The 14,567-nt window shown below is 47.5% G+C and overlaps 1 long non-coding RNA gene across 5 annotated transcripts in view; it reads left to right on the top strand.

Moving 5' to 3' along the window:
* The window catches only part of LOC125617605, a 126,348-nt gene that overhangs the window by 28,133 nt on the left and 83,648 nt on the right, over positions 1–14,567 (top strand). For 3 of the 5 annotated variants that reach the window (XR_007348658.1, XR_007348657.1, XR_007348660.1), the window contains exon 1: positions 14,022–14,497. The exons of the other annotated variants lie outside the window; for them this stretch is intronic. This is a non-coding gene — a long non-coding RNA (uncharacterized LOC125617605). Of the gene's footprint in view, positions 1–14,021; positions 14,498–14,567 lie in introns of those variants that run through there. 5 annotated transcript variants of the gene reach the window in all.

Genomic DNA, 14,567 nt, shown 5'->3' with positions numbered 1-14,567 from the left:
CCCCCCCCCCCCCCGGGGGGGGGCTTTGTCCTTCTCCCGGGGACAGCTGGAGCTTCTGCCACAAGTGCCACAGGCGGGAAGGTGGGCTCAGCTGGGCGGGGACCGTGGGGAAGATGCTGTCAGACAGCAACCCTGCTTCAGAGGCCATGGGAACAAGTAGCCTGGTCCCCACAAACGGGGAAATGGGGGGCATGTGCGACAGCCTTGCCCTAGGGGTGGATCCCGCACAGCTCCACGTAATCTGCCTCTCCTTAGCGCTTCCGATTTTGGACTTCATTAAATTTATTTTGTTGTTATTGCTATTGCTTATTTGCAGAGAAAACTTTGTACAGGGATAGTGATTTCATGTGCCTATTCATTTTAATATTCACTGTATTCCTCTGAGGAAGAGGTCATGGTTGTCCATGGATAAACCAGGAACCTGGCTCAGACTCTGTGCCCGGCCCAATGCTGTGTGTGTGTGTATGTGTGTGTGTGTCTCCACATCTGTGTGTGTGTGTGTGTTCAATTCACATTCACACTGCCTTTCTAGGTACAGAAAGCTCCAAAGAGCACTGATTTCACACTGATTAGGGTTATTCTTACAAACTTATTCCCAAATCTGCCTGACCATTGTTTTTACCTTGCTCTTTAATGAAATCCCCAACCCCCTGGCACATCATGGGTGGGACCTGGCTGACATCTGAAGCACAGAGCCAGAGTGAGCTGTTCCTCTGACACTTAGGCATAAAATTTGGCAGACCAAATGTTTATGTTGATGAAGTTTCCCTACCACAGCTTGGAGTTCTCGTGTCTGTTGATGACATGCAAATCATTTCCCTTAGCATGCAGAAAATCCAAATGTGATTCAGGAAACATTTCTTAGAAACAGCAAGATGTATGGAAGGTTGTCACATTCAATGCATAATTTGGCAAGTTTTATTTTTTCCCCTGTAAAATATAATTTTCACAGAATACAGCGCCCAGGAAAGATAGATTCTTATGTGTCGGGGCTGAATAGAGCATCACAGAGATCGGCCCTGGTGAGCTTCCAGAGAGCCCTTGACTTCACTGTGCCTCACACCAGAAGACAGCACAGGGCCAGGGTCATGTGCTTGGTCCAGGAGGGGAGAGATTATGGAGCAGCATGAATAGCGTATTGTGGTTCATGCCCTGCAGGAGGGCAGCTGACTCGGACCCCCTCCCTCCAGTGGCTGGGGACATGGTGCCGTTCCACTCCTGCTCTTCTTCCTTGAGTCTAGTTCAACTGGACCACAGGGCGGATGATTCAATGGACTAAGATTAACACGGGGATTCAGTAAATCTTGGCTCCTAGCTGTGGCTCCATTGTTAATTCACCAAGAAAGGCCAGTAAATTAGTCTAGCTTTTATGTGCTAATGTTTTCTCTTTTTAAAAAATGGGCACAATAACAATGAGATGCTATGAACTGTGCAAAAAGTTTCTCTAATGCAAGTCTCCTTGATGTATTATCCTGCTTATGGAGAGGAAGTTGGATGTTCAGGACTTCTGGAAAAAATATATAGAATGCCACTGGGTCTGTCCTTTAGTGACAGGGCTGCCAGCACTGCGGGTGATTTTCAGGGTCATATCTGTTCTCTCAAGTCTGCAAAGTGGAGAAGCACTAACCTTAAATAATCACACTTGGAAACCCATAAGCCTCTAGTTACTCACTAACAAGTACCGACTGAGTACTTACTGTGCAGAGTACTGACCACTGAGAAAAATGAGAAACTGTCCTGAACCCCAAAAGACCACAGTCTAACTGGACACAGACACAGGATGACCATGATACAAAATCATAGTTTCTAAACATTGGGCAACAGGAGAGCTTTAAACTCTGTGTAGCTTCCCTGTAAGCAAAATGCCCCGAGCACAGGAGGGTGACAACGAATCACAGCCAAGACCTCAGGTAAGGAGGTGAGCTTTACAACTGGTGGCAGCTGTGAGATCCTTGTAAAAATGGCGGACGAGGAACAGTGGGCTGGGCACCAGCCAGGAGGGGCTTGGCACAGCACACAGCTCTGTGGCGTGGAGCAGAGCTTAGGACTCCACAGAGAGCCACGGCACCAGTGGGCCTGGGCCTGTATATTGGGACCAGCTGGTAAAATATCCCTACAGTGATATTTACATCTGTGCAAGGAGCACTGGGGTCATCTGAGGTTTTTAAGTATGATGCTGTCAAAAATCCTGTGGTGGCAGAAGGTGAAGGGTTGGAAGGACCAGGGATAAGTCAGAGGCTGGCTAAGGGGCTGTTGTACCCCGACATGTCGTCACATGACAACACCAGAAAACACTGTAGTGGGACCAGATCGACTTTCTGAGAACCAGATCCTCATGTTCAGACCTGTTAGGGCCTGTAAACAATTCAGGATGGTGCCTGGCATTTTGCCAGAGGGAGTGGTTTGTGAAGTAACGCCAGCGAGCTATTAAGTGTGGAGATTCCTTATTGATTGACTGCTGTATCTAGTTTATGCTAATTAAGATAAGCTGTGTGGAATGTATATATACCCCTCCTGTCCTACAATAAACGGCTCCCACTCCTGCTGTATCAATGTACACAAGTTGCTCGTCACCCCACGGTTATTTTGCTGCAGCCGGACTGCGGCACAGACCCTTGGTCCACCAAAGCCGTGGTCCTCCACCGTGTCTGTGGCTCACCTGCCCTGGGTGAGGGGACAATACCTGGGCATATTCTAAGGTCACATACATTTTCATTTACCCCCAAATTCATGTAGAACTCTCAGACTTTGCAGATTTCCCTCTGGGACCTAGGGTTCATATATACTCAGGTCAAGGTTTCAACCTTGAAAACTCAGGCTACTGTTTACTAGGGTGTCCTGGTGGTCCCTGGGCCTGGCCCACCTATCCCTGGGGTCCCCTACACCCACCCTCCGTACACACTGGGTGCATGTTATTCATAGTCATCTCTTGATCCTGCTTTTTATTTACATGAATTTTCTAGATTCTGTTTGATTTGTAGTGCTGAATAGTCCCAAGGAAACACCTTAGCCATTCGCTGGCAATGTGGCTTCCCTCGGAACTGTGCTGAGCCACCTGCGCTATACACAAAGCTGTCAGCTTTCAGGAATGTGGGACAGAAAAGAAAGCCACTACAGCCAGCTCCCACCTCCTTTTCAGCCTGGTCTGCGCTGCGCCTTTGTTGGGATCTGTGTGTCCCCTAAGGAGTCTTGGGAGGGGTGCCCTTTGCTTGAGGCCCTGGATAGGTGGACAGAGAGGTTTGTGGACGCAGCTCCTGGCGTGGGACTATTTTTCTTGGTTTAAATTCTGAACAGAGCCAGGAGAGCCCCTTTCTGGCACAAGCTCGTCCTGAGCATTTGCTGTCCCCAAAGGCAGTGGCCTCCCCATTGTTGGTCACTCTGAAGAGAAACAGCGTGGCAGTTGTCCTGTGTTTCCTCTTTCGTTTCTGCTCGGGATTTTGTTAGGCTGTTGGGAAATTCTCGAGCTGGTTTTGACTGCCTTGTACCGCATTGTGTCTGTGACAGTTGCCTGGAAAGACGTTTGTGTCTTTACCATGGTTTCAGATGGCAGTTAAAATAAATAATGAGCGTGACAATAAGGTTTCCAAATGCATTCATCAAGCTGCCCGTTTTACTGTTCCTCTGTCCGCTTTAAGTGTGGGTCTAGCTGTTTTAGCTCTTGACTTTTTTTTGGTTTCCTTTGTAAATATTCTTGATATATAATTGTTTTCATTAATTCTTAGTGCTTAGGTTGTTACACACTTTATTTTGTGTTTTTATAGAGTTCATTTGCCTTTTTTATGACTATTTTTCCCATTTTCTAGGAGTCATTGAGTATAGCACATTGATTATGCAAAATCTTTTGAGTTCTTATCACATTTATATTTTATTCTAAATTGTTAAATTTCACAAAATTGGTCTATATCTTTACTTTACAGTCATACTGAAAAAAGGATGTATCATTTTGGCATGCTCAGAATGTTTGCAACCCCAGAGTTTTTTTGTTTTTTTTTTTCCCAAGCACAAAATGTGTCCAAGAGCACAGGATAGCCTCAGAGGCACAAAGGTAAAAACAACAGAAGTATTTCCATTTACCCCTGGGTTTGACAAAATGAAATAACCCAGAAACAGCATGGAAAGTAAATAGATTAATTGGGGATTGAAATTTCAGGTTTATTCATCTAAGATGCTTATGATTTGGAGATGGTTTATTGTAAATCGTCATGACCTTAGTGACATTTGATTAAAATTTTAAAAAGTCTAAAATCAAGACCTTATCGGCCCAAACCAGTGTTTGATATTGTATCTTAGAGCCATTGTGAATGTCTTTCTCAACGGTACATCTTTCTTTCTTTAGCCTCATGTGCAGTATTCAGTAGGCCACACGTTTGCTCACATAAAACCCATAGGAAATTTTAGTGCTTTGAAGTTCATGTGGCCACATAAGAGATTCATGACTTTGGGGCATGAGAAGAAATTCCATTTTTACGTGGCAATAGGAGACAGAGAAGAGAAGCTGTGGGAACATGTGGGAACGGCTTAGACCACAGTTGTTTTTGGAAACCTCATAGGCCTGGGGCTCAAGAAAGGCTCTGTGGCTCTCGCTGTCCCTCCTGTCCCCCTTGCCCCAAGTTCCTCCCACAGTGTCTCCTAGGCCTTCACTGTAGAGGGATTCTACTTCTGGGAAAATAGGTTGTGAGAACAAAGAGGGGGACATGAAGTTACAAACGGACAGCTGTGGGGGCACCAAGGCAGACGGCGAGAACTGCCCTGAAACTCACCGCGTCCCCCTCAGCCTGGTGGGCTGCATGCTGTCCAGCCATGATGCCGGGTCACTCTTTCCAGATTCCTGCCTGGCGCTCTCGTAAGAATCTCTGCTGAAAGGGCTGTGGGGGTGATTTTTAAGGCAACTTCAGCTACTTTTAACATATAAGTTTTGCTTGGGGTGTTTATAATAAATACTAAGTACTTATTTAGTATTTATTAAACAAGTGTTTAATAAATACTTGCCTTTTAGATAACCATTTAAACAAATTCTCATTTCTGATAAACAGAAGCAACTCCAGTGTGGGCCAAAGGCTTCCCAAAGCAAGTTACTGTGTGTTTTAACCAAGTGTCTGGAAACCTGTTTGCAAACTTAGATTTGCTCAGCTGCCCCGTCTGGGCCTCTCTGGGCCTCTCTGGGCTGCCACTGTAGGCCGGGTGCTGTGCATGGGCCTGCTCCGGAAGCCTTCTGCATGTGTCTTCTTCCCAGTGTGGCCTCCAGGGACCTCATGCTGGTGGCCTGCTTGGGCCATGGTGGGAGAGTTTGAACCACGGAAGATGGCAAAGCTGCACCTCCAATCTCTACTCCCTGGAACGTCCCTGGTTGAGAACCAGCCCGTGGGCCTCCCTGCCTGGCTGACATTTAGGCTCTTTATACACGAACGATTTCCTGCTGGTCTGATTCTATGAAAAAAATGTTTGTGTTTAGCTCTCAGTTGTGGCTAACTCTGTGGCCTGAACTCCTGAGCATCAGTCTCCAGGCCCTGAGGCGGGGCCTGACCAGCGGGGACTAGTGAGCAGCAGGCGGGCGGGCCCTCTGGTTGAGGTCTGTGGCTCTCTCTGGCTCTTTCCTTCGTCAGGGTTCTGTTATTCCATCCAGTTCTTCATAATTAGATGCTAGAAATAGCCACCATGTGGCTGCAGAGCCTGCCGGGTGAGGTATGCGGGGCAGCCGCCTTCCTGCTTCTTTCTGAGGGAGTCACATTCCAGGGAAAGGACAGGACTGACAGCAGCCTCAGTGCATGTCCCCCGGGGGGTATTGTTCACTGGTGTCACACGGTACCCTCCACCCTTGCCCACTGCACAGGGTTCGCGGTGTACACCTTGCGCACGTCCCAGTGGTCTCCTGGGGAAAAGGCAAAGGTAGTAAACTGCAAACCGTGCGAGAGTAATTCCTTCACATAACATTGATTTTTAATGAGATCACCATGTGGGATGGAAGTAATCTCCTTCTCAGAATCATCGGCGCAGGATCCTGTGGAACTCGGAGTGCAGTCTGTTTTATTTATAGAGATGCTATGGCCATTCCATGAAAGCATGGACAGGCTGGGTCCTGCTCAGGGGTGTTGGTGTGCCTGTGTGGGTCACAGCCACACCCTCCCAGGCTCCTGGGGATAGACTGTCCCACTGTCTTGCAAATGCCATGCCTCATTAGCCCCAGCACCTGTCGTGATGCACATTTTTTTCACAGTGGGACTGTGTGCCCCTCCAGAAGCCACCACTCCTGCCACCAAAGCCAGGGCAAGAGTGGCTGTGTCAGTTAGTGCCACTCCGCATCCTCGATCCCGCCTGGAGACTTGACTGCCGTCTTTCCAGTAATTTTGGTTAAAGTGGGGCTGCTCGCATTTTGAACTATCTTTCTCTTCCCCTCTTTCTTTTCTTTCTTTCCTCTTTTCCTTTCTTCTTTCTTTCCCTCTTTCTTCCTCGTTTTTCTTTCTCTGTCCCTATCTTCCTCTCTCCTTTTCTTCCTTCTCCTTCCTTCATTCCTTCTTCCTCTCTTTTTTCTTTCTCTTTGTCTCTTTCTTCCTTCCTTCTGTCTTTCTTCCTCTTTTTTTCCTGTCTCTCTTTCTCTCTCTCTCTCTCTCCTCTTCCTCTCTCCCCACCTCCCTCCTGCCTCCCTTTCTCTCTTTCTCTCTGGGATGGGCGGGGGTAGTGCTGGCCCTGATGCTCACTGTGGGGGCTGCTCCCTGGCCCCCTATTTTAGTCCTTTAAGCTCGGGTTGTCAGTATTTTAAAACACATTTTGCTGGTGCTGGGCACTGACCAGGGCCTTGGGCCCGCGAGGCGAGCACCTACCAACTGACCGGTAGCCCCAGCCTTAAAGCACTTCCTTCTGTTTTTTTGTTTGTTTTGGTTCCTTTTGGGGACCTGTGTTCAGGGAATAAGGGAGAAGGCATCTAAGAAACAAAATAATCCAGATCACAAATGCAAAACTCACCAGCACTCAGCTTCCTCAAGGTGCTGTCCTCCCCTGTGGGGTGTGTTTCTGAAGCATCAAATCTGTCCTTCATCTCAGTGAAAATGATTCATTGCCTTTTGTTTTCAACCTTGCTGTCACGTTTTCATTTTCTGCACTATTTTTGTCAGAAAATTGGCATATGTGAGTCGTCAACCACGTAGGAAAACTTTTAAACCCTTCAGTAGTTGCAGTGTGAGCATATAATCTGATAATTATTTTGTAAGAATAGTCTGGTTTCTAAAATAGTTTCCCCTTTGGACTCTCTTGGCTATACTTGAAAATGTGCACATGATAGAGCCTAATAATAAAATTCTGAGCACAGATTTTTCTCGTGGCAACATTCTTGAACCGTGATTGCACTTTCATGTTGCTGTGCCCCAGTGGGCCAGGTGACATTTCTGGCTTGTTGTTTGTTGAGCCATCTCAACCTTGAACCATCCCCAAGTCCTTCCAGCCTGTGCTGGGGGACAGAGCCCCCTGCTGGTAGCTCTGGGGACCCAGCTCTCCGCGGGCAGCAGGAGGTCACTCTGTAGGCTGGGAGACCAGTGGAGACAAGGGGCGTGGAACGTGACTATGCCTGTGAAAAATGGGTGGCATGCTCTTGACTGACAGCTCAAGTCCTTATCATCTCAGACCATTTTTTCAATAGCATTTCCTTTCCTCTTGAAAGTTGGGTGAGGAAGACAAATACTTGATCCATGGAAATCATCTATTGTTTCTCAAATTAGTATTTCCTGGGAAATCATTCTTTAAGGTGATAATAGGTATGCAGGAAATTTTTTAAAAGGTGTAACATCCTACAAGTAAGTTTTGGAAATGGTAGATTAAGTACAATTAAATGAGATTCTTTATTATAGACCTTCTCAGGGCTTTTAAATGAAAAAAGCATTTCAAGGAACATGGAGATTTTCCTAAACTTGTTTGCACATAGACCTTAGTTTAATTTTTTGGTGATTTTTTATTATTATTATTCACTTGAGTCCTTGTTATGTTTCTTTGTGTGTGCTATTTTTGTCAATAACCTTGTTTAGAACTAGGATCACCAATATTGTATAAAGATTATTTCTCCTTAGCGCTTAGGGACGTGGTTTGTGTAACAGTTTGCGGTTTTTGGAAATAAGAGTTAAAATTGTTTGTATCTTAGGTTTACAGGCAAATGAAACATTTATTCTACATGGGAAAAAACGACCGGGTCTGATACAGCTTTTATGAGACCAAACTCTTCTCATAAACTTGGTGTTTAAAAAGGACGGTATCTTACATCACTAAGACTTTTCCTACTTGAAAAGTTTTCTTGTGGGATTGTCTTTAGACACATCACTGTGTGACTCGGCAATGTTTTCTTTTTTCTAGAAGATATATAAATCTCATGAGAAATGTCCAGGCAGGATCTCCAGTTTAGAGGAACCCTGGGGTTCTGGTTGTCTGGGTCTCTGTTTCATGGACAGAGATCTGTCTAACCAGACTTGGGGTTTCTATGCCAGGGGTCACTACTCATTGTACCAGGAAGTGCCCTTGTGCCAGGAGCAGTGTTAGTCTGGAGTTGGGGTGTTGTGCTGTGGTCCTGTGTCCCGTGATGGTCTCCAGGGATGTAGTTCTGTGGGCGTAGCTCCAGCCTAGTCTTGAGGTGCCACATGGCTTGGATTCTCCTCTGTTTGGCTGCTGCAAAGTGTGTGTAATGCGGTCAGCATCTTGGTGTCCTGCACTGTGCACTGCGTTCATTTTGCGGAGATTCTGGGCTCCAGGAAAAAAAGCCACCTTACTCAGGAGAAGATGAAATGAATTCTCCAGTCCTGAGCATCCCTCCTCCACACTGCGTCCTGAAGTGGGCAGTACTGTCCCTCTAAGCCTGATGAGTCTGGATCAGCAGAGGACAGGCTCCAGCTGCCTCTGGAGAACGGGGCAGAGAGGGACATGCGACTGTCCTTCTGTGCCAGACACAGCAGGCTGGCCAACAGACAGGTGCCATCAGGATTTACCAGGAGACTCTTTGAGGACTATGCACCTTTGCTGTTCAAGGAGCTTGCTTTTAGCAGTTGCCTGAAGAAAAGGCACAACACAGATATTTGATTTAAACCAAATCCACAAAGCAAGAGGCATCTTTATTAGGTAATAGTTTCTTGCCATTATAGAAACATCCTGTACTATGAAAATGTATTTGATTCCTTCAGATAGAAAGCTTCTGATAAACTGGGTGTGGTGGCGCATGCCTGTAATCCTTGTGATTTGGGAAGCTGCAGCAGGAGGATTGCAAATTTGAGGCCAGCCTCAGCAACTTAGCAAGACTGTCTCGAAAAGCTTCTGGTAGCTTTACGTGTGATTCATGTGGTGCACATTGAAAAGAATGGTTATTTCTTTTAAGACCCCCAGCATCGTGCCCCCCAAGCTGAGGGCTTCCTTGCCGCTGTTCTCTTGTTCAGTGAAGTGCAGCAAATCCCACCAATCCTGGCATTTCCTAGCTCCTCCCTGCTGCTTCCGAGTAGAGTTGCCAGAGGAAAGCACAATGCCCCTGCATCATTTTCCACCACGTCTATTAAAAAGCCATTCACTGCTTATATCTAAGTTCGAATCTCATGGGGTGGCCTCCTCAGCTTTTATTTTGTGACTATAACCCCTGTGATTCCACATAACCTAGATTCTGACAAGACAGTAGTGCACTGGATTAAACACAAACAAGTGGGGCACGGTGGCACACACCTGTAATCTCAGCAACTCAGGAGGCTGAGGCAGGAGGATCACAAGTTCCAGGCCAGCCTTAGCAACTTAGTGAGGCCCTCAACAACTTAGTGAGACCCTGTCTCCAAATAAAATATTTTAAAAAGGTGGAAGGCTGGGGATGTGGCTCAGTAGATAAGCGCTCCTGGGTTCAATCCCTGGCATAAAACAAACAAACAAAAACAAACAAACCATCAAACAGCAGAAAAACACACACACACACATGTACACACTTTTTATTTTGCGCTCAAGAAATGTAGCACAAACAGCCACTCTTTGCAGCCAGCAAACCTGATTCTTTTACTTGAGCATGGTGTTGAGTCACAGATCACCTTAGCAATAAGAGGGGCTTCTCTAGAAAGTGACCATGAAGCCCCCAGGGGCAGCTCTGCGCTTCTCCCTGAAATCCCCACAACTCAGCTGTCACTGGAGATTCTTAGTGACTGTGGCCCCCGCCAGCCCAGCCTGCCCTCCACACCAGGCTGTGCTCTGGAAGTCGAGGGTTGCTCCCCGGGGTGTGAGTGGGGGACACCCCAGCTCTTGCAAGTGCCCAGAAAGCTCCTTGCCGCAGCCCCAACACTTGGACATTCCTCTCTTGGAAGCTGGTGGCTTTGCTCCCTCCGTGCCTTATCTGGCCAGCTTTGAGGACCACCCAGGGCGCACATCAGAGCTTGCCCCATGATCCCTCAGAATCGTGCACTATTCCTAGTAAGTGTTTGATAAATGCTTTCTGAATGAAGAAAAATGTCATTCTGACAGAAGTTCAGGGGCAAGACTCAAGAGATTTAGCCCCACAGTCTGAAGAGCAGCTTCGAAGCCCTCTGTTGTGTAAAACAGCAGCACACCCTGCCAGTGGCCGCCACAGTGGTGCTCACGCCGGACCTTCCACAGCCGAGCTTCTCTGCCACACCCTGTCTTCTGATCTGCTGGAGATTGGTTTTCCGAGTTCTCAGTGAGTGCCAGTGATGGAACTCGGTCTTTTTTGTCATTGTTGTTCAAATTTTCTCTCTCTATCATCTCTTATATCTCCCCGCAAGATGTGAAGACTGTTGTAGGCCGCACTCTTGGGTTTGTGACCATCGCGGCCACCACTTAATGGTGATGCTTTGCATTTTCTTTTTCTGACTAGCATGGAGGAGGGGAGATAATTCAGACTCAGGCACTGGGGAGACTGAGTTCAAAGCTCAGATTGGACTCCTTTGTTGGCTAAAGTCAGGCCAGGGCATGTCCCTGGTGATGGCCTGTGAGTGCCGAGGCTCTGGGCAGCACCTTCAAGTGACTTCCTTCTGGTCCTTGATTTCTTAGAGACATAAATACGGTGGATTCCCTCGAGTGCCCGTTCAGTCCTGCTTGTTAATCATCCCAGGTCATTTCTCCATCGCCCCCTTTCCACTCTGCTGAGACTCCGTCTGAAGACCGTCAGTCTCGGGCTAGTTTCTGAAGGCTGCCGTCGCTCATCTTATAAGTAACCTTAACTACACTGTTCCCATCTCCCTGTACACTCTTCATTTCCAAAATCTAATTATAGTGCATGTGATGCCCGTGTCCAGCCAGAAAGCAGAGATTCATACAAAGTCACAGCAGGACGTTGGCTCCCTGAAGCAGTTGACATGGCAAATACATCCTCTGGGATTTGATGCTGATACCTGGCTGCACTCATCACGGGTTGGCAAGTGAAGCCCGTGGTCCCGTGGATCTGGTTACACCCCCACCCCTCAGGACAGCTCTGGTTCATTCCCATTGTCTTCAGTTTTTCCTTCTGGAACTTGACATTTGCATCTATTCTGAGGGCTTCCCTCCTTAGTAACATGCCCACTTGATTCCACAATGCACTCCTCTCCAAGAATGGGCCTAGAGCCTGTTGGGTGGCCTGGGGGCCCAAAGGGTGCTGGGCTGCTCTGCTGGGTGTCTTACCTCTGCCCAGAGGGGAGACATTGTGTGCACACAGGGAGTGGGGACAGCACTGTCACTCTCCTGGAGCCCACCCTGACCCGAGAAGGGCACCAGTGCAGGGGCCATCTGCTCCTCAAATTTGGGGGTGTTTGTTGTACATCCAAGGATTTTTGAAGACCAGCTTCCAAACACATTAGCAATTCTTCTCTGACTTAAAGGTCCACGTGCAAACTGTCCTCACAGTTGCACAGGGCTGGCTTCCTTACGCAGGGTGTCTTGGATCAGAAAGAACCGGAAAGGGCCCCGGGAGACCCGGGTAGGACAGCAGGCTCACAGACATACCTCCAATCACACTGGTGTAAATGTGCCAGCAAAGCTGACCTGGCCTTTGGTGACGAGGAAAGCACAGCTGGGTCACCAGTGCGAGGGTGTGACTGGAAGCAGCCTGGGCAGGACGATGTTAAGAAACTAGGGTGTGCCCCGGAAGCCAAGTCACTGCTCAGTGTAGTCTCCTAAGGCCCTGCTCCTCCAGAGGCGGGGCTCAGGCACTCAAAGTTTCTGAGATCTATTGCCCAGCATCTAAATGATGTTTAATAATCGCACATCATATTCAAAATTGGTGGAGATTAGATTTCAGGTGTCTTACCACAAGAGATGAACAGTAAGGTGACAGATATGCTTATTAGCTTGATTTAATTAGTCCACGTTGTACACAATAACAAACATCACACAGTACCCCATAATCCACGCAACTTGTATTTGTCAATTAAAAGTAAAGATGAAACAGAGCCGCTCTGCAGGTAGTTTTCAGGTGGCTTTGAAGGCCTCTTCTGTAGAGCCTGAAACATGAGCTCCGCAGGGGGGCCCTGCTGGGGACCAGGGCACTTGCCTGAGGGTTCTCACAGTCATCCATAGCAAGGGCTCAGTCCTGGACTAACCCTCAGCAGGGGCAGCCCCGAGGCCCCTGGGCCCATACAGGGGAGCAGCTCCTGGTGAGCTCCTGGAGGCTCTGCCCTGGGGACTGCAGGCCTGTGCTCCCCTGTGAGGGTGTCTTCACACCAGGACAAAGTTCAGACTCCCAGGGAGAGACCACGTCCTCCTGATCCCCCGCAGCGCACCACAGTCCCCCCAAACACCTAGGACACCCTGCTGCGCATCCGGAAGAGCTGTGTGCACTGCAGAGGGACACATAGGTGAGAGAAAGGGACCAGGTGGCAAAGATGAGCTCAGGCTACCCTCCACTGGGACTGTGGTGGGCCACACAGCCCCAGGGAGTGGTCTTGGCCCTCCCTGCTTCCCAGCCAAGAGCAGGGGAAGGTTCTCAGGCCTCTGCTCTCTCCCTAGTTGGGGCTTTCTTAAGATTAGAGGAACATTACGGCTCGTTAGGGAGGAAATGGCATTCTCAGGAATGACCCCGCAAGAGCTAATGATGGTTCGAGCAGGCTGTGCAGATTGATACTAATAAGAAGACCAGCAGGCGCCCTTACCCTGGCTGAGATTCGACACTCCACAGCGTCATGGCCATGGGAGGGTCCTGGGGACGGCATGGGGCAGAACCAGGAGAAAACAGCCCCGCTTCTAGGTTCTAGGCTGAGCTGCCGACTGGCAGGAAACTCTATTGCTTTGTCAATGAAGCAAATTTGATTCCAAAGTCAGCGCAAGAAAAAAAAAAAATCCAGCTCCTTTTCTGTCACTTTTAATATAATGGCACTTTAATAACTCTGACATTTCTTTATTTCATTCCTAGGTTTTTAAGACTTCACTTCAATCTGGGGCCATTGAACTTCTGGACCTTTCTAAAACAAAATCCTTTTAAAATTAACATTTAGAGCTAGTGTGTCCGTGTGTGTGTGTGTGTGTGTGTGTGTGTGTCCGTGTGTGGGTGTGCTCTATTTTGTATTGGATGACTTTAAAACTTGATTTTGCTGGAGGGAAAAGGCTTGTGTTTTAGAAACACTATAACTACCATGAGTAGTTAATGTTCTTTTATAACCAAATTGAGGATTCTCTTCATGAGTCTCAATATGAACTCAGATAATTTTTTTATCACTGACCCAAAGGCGTCTAAATTATTTTCAACTCAAAGGGCATCCAGGATTTTAAAACACACGTTAACCCTCAGAGGACCCTGAGTGCAGATTGAAAGGGTATGGCTGTTGGGTATGGTGGCTGGAAGATGTCTCGAAAGGGTGAATGAAGTAAACATCTTTTGAATCACTAGATGCCAGAGGGGCTATGTGACATGTCTGGATGGCTTCACTGAGACATGCGACTGATTAGATATTAAGGTCAGGTGCTAAAAAATCAAGGTCACGCCATGTTGCATTTTTCTCAAACAGCTGGGCCCAGATAAGTTCAGCCGTGGGTGATGCCAGCAAACAGATAAGGTGGCAGTTTTAACAATCATAAAATACTCTAAGGGAGAGGGCGGCCACGGTAAGATCAGGGCATTGGAATGATTTAGCTGGGGCTGAATTTCTTTTGTCTTCCCCTTCACTGTCACCCCTGCTTGCCACACACATACACACACACACACACACAAACAGGCACAGGCTGAGCTGCAGACGCTTTCCGGAATATGCTGTCACACAGACAGGCTTTTGAATATGAATGCAGGAAGTGCTAGTGATTTTTTTCCCTCTGTCCTCATAGCAGGTTGATTTATGGCCTGGATTACTGGAAACAGTAATTCTTCGCTCTTTATGATGTTTTGGGGGTAGGTGCAGTAGCCCGCAGTCAGAGCAGCATGATTTCAACTAGGTTTTTACAAAAAGGTCTCTGCAGAAAGGGTGGCTGTGAATTGGACAGCTTCTGTAAGAGAGCAGTTAATAAGACACCAGCACATTAATCATGGGACAGCTACTGGATTTAGCAGGAAAGGCGCTGGCTTCTAAAAACAGCAATTGAGGTGACTACTATGTTGAAAGATTTGGCTGAATGCACTGTTTTAACCCATGGTTAGCAGTCAAATTGTGTTG

The sequence above is a fragment of the Marmota marmota genome, unplaced genomic scaffold (assembly GCF_001458135.2).
Source record: "Marmota marmota marmota unplaced genomic scaffold, marMar, whole genome shotgun sequence".
NCBI lineage: Eukaryota > Metazoa > Chordata > Mammalia > Rodentia > Sciuridae > Marmota > Marmota marmota.
The sequence above is the reverse complement of the archived record's forward strand: the minus strand, read 5'-3'. Positions and strand labels throughout refer to the sequence as shown.